This window comes from Colobus angolensis, unplaced genomic scaffold (assembly GCF_000951035.1).
Source record: "Colobus angolensis palliatus isolate OR3802 unplaced genomic scaffold, Cang.pa_1.0 Scaffold36, whole genome shotgun sequence".
In the NCBI taxonomy this organism is placed as follows: domain Eukaryota; kingdom Metazoa; phylum Chordata; class Mammalia; order Primates; family Cercopithecidae; genus Colobus; species Colobus angolensis.
This window is the reverse complement of record NW_012116932.1, coordinates 417,852-423,577: the sequence shown is the minus strand read 5'-3', so window position 1 is coordinate 423,577 and position 5,726 is coordinate 417,852. Positions and strand designations below refer to the sequence as shown.

Here is a 5,726-nt window from a genome sequence, read left to right as displayed (position 1 = left end):
CTTCCTTCCTTCCTTCCTTCCTTCCTTCCTTCCTTCCTTCCTTCCTTCCTTCCTTCTTTCAACAGGGTCTTGCTCTCTTGCCCAGGCTGGAGTGCAATGGTGTGATCTCAGGTCACTACAACCCCCGCCTCCTGGGTTCAAGCAATTCTCATGCCTCAGCCACCCAAGTCGCTGGGATTACAGGCATGCACCACCATCCCCAGCTAATTTTTGTATTTTTAGTAGAGACAGTTTCTCCATGTTGGCCAGGCTGATTTCTAACTCCTGGCCTCAAGTGATCCACCCGCCGTGGCCTCCCAAAGTGCTGGGATTACAGGCGTGAACCACCACACCTGGCCTCCATTTTTCTTATAAAAACTATCTTTACCTGACAGATGATAAATCTGCCTGAGTTTATTTGTCTGATTTCTCTGCCCTAAACAGTGAGTTTCCTAAGAACAGGAAATTATTTGCTCTATTAATGGCTGTGCCTGGGATAGGATCTAGTATAGAATAAATGCATAATCAACATATGTGAAATGAATGAAGAACAAATGAACCTGATAATTTTTCTCCAGCTTTCCAGGTGAAATAGTATGCTTGATCTTATCACTGGTGACTTTATCTCCAGCTCTGGTAAAACTTGTTATTTTGCAACTTGGGAAGACCTTGCTCAGTTCTTAAGAAAAACCAGCTGGGCGCGGTGGCTCACGCCTGTAATCCCAGCACTTTGGGAGGCTGAGGCGGGTGGATCACCTGAGGTCAGGAGTTTGAGACCAGCCTGAGCAACGTGGAGAAACCCTGTCTCTACTAAAAACACAGAAACTAGCCAGGCGTGGTGGTGGGCATTTGTAATCCCAGCTACTCAGGAGGCTGAGGCAGGAGAATTGCTTGAGCCCAGGAGGTGGAGGTTGCAGTGAGCCGAAACCGTGCCATTGCACTCCTGCCTGGGTGACAGAGCGAGACTCTGTCTCAAAAAAAAAAGAAAGAAAAGAAAAGAAAAAAGAAAAACCAAGGTCTGCATTTCCATAAGCAGGTGTAGCTCATTTGATTAAATTTCCCTTGCTAACTTCTTAGGATACACATGAATATATAACTCAGCATTTAATCAAACTCCTGACTTACCAGAGGGGTTAGATGCTGAATATAATTTGCAATTGCCTAAGAATATAGTAAGCTTGAGTACTTTTGTTTCCATAGTTAAGTGTGAGGCCCTTGTCTCAATGTGAATTAAGAATACTTCAAGCACTGTATATGAAAAGTAAATTTATTTTCTTTTGGAAAAGTTCAAACATATATGAAAGAAGAGAAAATAGCATGATATCCCACCCGATTCCTATGACCCATCTTCAATAATTATCAACTCATAACACATCTTGTGTTTCTCTAGCCCAAACTTAAACACAACCTTAATTTGCAAATTGAAGCAAACCTTTAATTTGCCTTAACATACACCCCTGCTTAACCCTCTTAAAGCAAATCTCAGACATCGTATGATTTCATCCGTAAGTATTTTAATATGTATTTTTCAAAGTTAAGGACTCTGCAGCTGCTGTGGAAAATGGTATGGTGATTCCTCAAAAAATCAAATATAAAGTTAATGTATAATCCAGCAGTTTTACTTCTGGGTGTACACTAAATGAAAACAGGGAGTCAAACAGATGTTCCTTTGTACATCCATTTCATAACAGCAGTATTCACAATAACCAAAAGGTGGAAGCAACGTAAGTGTGTGGCAACAGGTGAATGGATAAACATAGTGTTGTATATCCATATGAAGGAATATTATTCAGCCTTAAAAAAGGAATGAAATTATGACACACGCTACAACATGAATGAACCTTGAGTACATAATGCTAAGTGAAATCAGCCACTTGGCTGGGCGCGGTGGCTCAAGCCTGTAATCCCAGCACTTTGGGAGGTCGAGACGGGCGGATCACAAGGTCAGGAGATCGAGACCATCCTGGCTAACACGGTGAAACCCCGTCTCTACTAAAAAATACAAAAAAACTAGCCGGGCGAGGTGGCGGGCGCCTGTAGTCCCAGCTAGGGAGGCTGAGGCAGGAGAATGGCGTAAACCTGGGAGGCGGAGCTTGCAGTGAGCTGAGATCCGGCCACTGCACTCCAGCCTGGGTGACAGAGCAAGAAAAAAAAAAAAAAAAAAAATCAGCCACTCACAGGAAGACAAATACTGTATGATTCTGTTTATATGGGGTCCCTAGAGTGGTCACATTCATAGGGACAGTAAGTAGAATAGTGGTTGCCAGGGGCTGGGGGAGAGGGGATGGGAAGTTAGTGTTTAATGGGGACAGTTTCAGTTTGGGAAGATGAAAATATTCTAGAGACGAATCGTGGTGATGGTTACACATCTATGTGAATGTACTTAATACCACTGAAATGTACACCTTAAATATGGTTAAAATGATCAATTTTTTATTATGCATATATATTTTTTGAGACAGAGTTTCACTTTTGTTGCCCAGGCTGGAGTACAATGGAGCAACCTTGGCTCACTGCAACCTCCGCCTCCCTGGTTCAAGTGATTCTCCTGCCTCAGCCTCCCCAGTAACTGGGCTTACAGGTGCCTGCCACCACTCCTAGCTCATTTTTTGTATTTTTAGTAGAGACGGGGTTTCACCATGTTGGCCAGGCTGGTCTTGAACTCCTGATCTCAGGTTATCTGCCCACCTTGGCCTCCCAAAGTGCTGGGATAACAGGCGTGAGACACTGTGCCCGGCCATGATGCATATTTTTCCACAATAAAAGAAAAAGCTAAAGAGTCACTTATGTTGCATGTTGTCCTCACTCTGGAGCTAGTCTTAAGGAGCATTTGCCACCTGGAGCTCTGCCAGTTCCTGTGCAGAAGAAAAAAGTGGTCCAGAGCACTGCTGTGGACCACTTTCAAAAGTTCAATAGAACTTTCCAAAAATGTTCCCTATCTCCAATGTTTAATAAAGTAGCTACTAGATACATGTAGCTTTTGAGGACTAAAAATATGGCTTGTAGGACTGAGCAACAGGATTTTAAATGTTGTTTAATTTTGAAAGCCACATGTGGCTACTGCCTTGGACACTGCAACATTAGAGAGATTTGTATTGGTTATTAAATGCTTCAACCTGGGAGTGACACGTTTCATTTCCACTGAGAACTCATTGGTCAGAATTAGTCACATGACCCCAGCAGACCACAGGGGTGGTCTTACATCTTACATCTTACACATGCCTGTATATGGAGAACTGGAAATATTTGGTGAACAGCTCTAATGCCTGTCTCAGAGAATAAGTCTTTTTGAGATCCAGAAAGGAGAAAAATTGGCTATTTTCTTTCAGGAAGAGAAGATAAGAAACATGGAGACTTAATGTATTATTTATCTATCGTTGGGTAACAATTTACCGAAGCCTTGGCTGCTTTAAACAACATTTATTTCACAGTTTATGTGAGTCAGGAACCAGGTGCAGCGGTTTCAGACTCTCTCATGAGGCTGCAATCAAGGTATCAATTGGGGCTTCATTCTCATCTTAAGGCTTGACTGGGGAAAGATGTGCTTTCAAGCTTAAACCTGTGGCTGTTGGCAGAATACTATGGAAAAGGAACACTCAGAGAACAATTATAGCAATACCAAAAGGCTCTTGAAATTAAAAAGTATAAAAGCATAAATAAAAAACTGAATAAAAGGTGGAAAGATAAAATTAGAGAAATCTCTCAAAAAGAAGATTAAGACACAATGAAAATACAAAATAGAAGGAAGGGAACAGATAAGAAGAGAATCAGTCCAGAAAGTCCAACATCTGAATAATAAGTTTTAAAGAGAATCAAGAAAAAAGGGTGGGAATCTTAGCTGGGTGTGGTGGCACGCTCCTGTAGTCCTCAGGAGGCTGAGGTAGGAGGACTACTTTCAGCCCAGGAGTGCGAGGCTGTAATGAGTTAGGATCACACCACTGCACTCCAGCCTATGTGACAAAGCAAGACCTTGTCTCTGGAAAAAGGGGAGGGGGGTAAGAATCATACTAAGTGCCCAGTATAATGACTGAAAATTGACCTAAACTTACATCGTAATAAAATTTTAGAACACAATGGAAAAAGATTCTAAAAGCTACTAGAGGGGAAAAAAAAACGAGGTCTTATACAAGAAATTAGGAGTAAGAATGCTTCAAGCTTCCCAATGGCAATACTGGAATTAGAATACATAGGAGCAATACTCCATATTTTTGAAGTAAAATGATCTCCAAACCAGAATTCTATACCCAGCCACACTACCAATGAGGTATAAAGCTAAAACAATGGCATTTCATACATAGAAGGCTCCAATATGTACTTCCTGAGACAGATTAGACTGTTCAAAAATGGCTACACCATGGCTCCCATTTTACATTTGCTTAGAATTTTACCACTTCCCCATAAAGGACTGGAATCTATATTCTCTCCCCTTGGACATGGATGAATCTTTGTGACTGATTCAACTAATAGAGTAGGGAGGGAGTGATGCTTTGTGACTTCCAAGGTTAGGTCATAAAAGGAGATACAGCTTCTGCCTGGCTCTCTCCCTTGAGACATGTGCCTTTGGAGTCCTGAGCTGGCATAAGAGAAGTTCAACTACCCTGAAGTTGCCCTACTGGAGACACCATGTGGAGATACCACATAGAGATGGAGAGAGATGCTTGAGAAACCTCAGTTGTTTGAGTCTTTCCAGCCTAAGTGCCAGCCCTGTGACTGAGGAAGCCTTGAAGATGACTCTAGTCCCTCTCACCATCTGACTGTATTTGCATGAAAGACCCCAAGTGAAAACCACCCAGACGATCCCAGTTGACCACCCAAATCACAAAATGTAATAATATAAATGAATGTTGCTGTTTTACACTACTAAGTTTGGGCTGCTTTTTATGCAGCAATAAGGTAACTGGAAAACTTCTCATGCATCCTTTCTCAGGAAGCTACTAGAGGATGTGCTTCATCCAAACAAGGGAGTAAACCAAGAAAGAGGGAAACATAGAATACTGGACTTAAGAAATCCAACAATGAGAAGCAAAGGGAATCTCCTGGATGATGATAAAGAGAGAGCCCAGGATGAAAGCTGTATGCTAGGGAAGGTCCTGATTAGACCATGTGACAAGTCTTCAGGAAAGACTGCTTCTGGATGATAAAATGAACTGAATACCTCTTAAAGACTTGTGTGTCAAATTTGTAAAAAGTACCAAGCAAAGAAGAATTTAAAAAATGATGAGTCCCAAGGGAAACAATATGTTGTAAAGAAAAAGTAGCTATAGTTTGTTCATGACATAACTGTAACTTGCCTTGTACATGGCAATATAAACACCGAATCTTCCTGACTTTGTGAAAGAACAATATTGGGCAAATGCGCAGGTTTTGGAAGGTTCCATATGTAGGGGGATGGAGGGAGAGATTAGCAAAATCCTCCTTTTCTATAGCTAATACCTATAAAGTGCTACAACACCCATACAGGATACTTCTTTGTTGCTTACATTATAATATCCTTGGATATTGCTGTTGGCTATTTCTGAATACTAATTAAATATTCACAAGTGTACATCTTGTTTTCCCAACCTAACTATAAGCTCTTTGATAGTTAATGCTTCTCTATATTATCTGTAGTGGCTGACATAGTGTGCTACACATACTACGTGGTCAGTTTGAGAAATATTAGTTGAATAAAATAATAATGTTGGAACAAATAAATAATACCTAAAACTGAAAATTTTTAAGGTAGAAAGAAGTAAGTGAATGAATGA

General features: G+C 41.1%; 1 long non-coding RNA gene across 1 annotated transcript; it reads left to right on the top strand.

Moving 5' to 3' along the window:
- Window positions 1-4,152: 4,152 nt before the first annotated feature.
- On the top strand, window positions 4,153-5,436 carry LOC105519733. The gene is made up of 2 exons (XR_001003020.1): window positions 4,153-4,243; window positions 4,907-5,436. It is a non-coding gene; the product is annotated as an uncharacterized LOC105519733 (long non-coding RNA).
- Window positions 5,437-5,726: the final 290 nt, after the last annotated feature.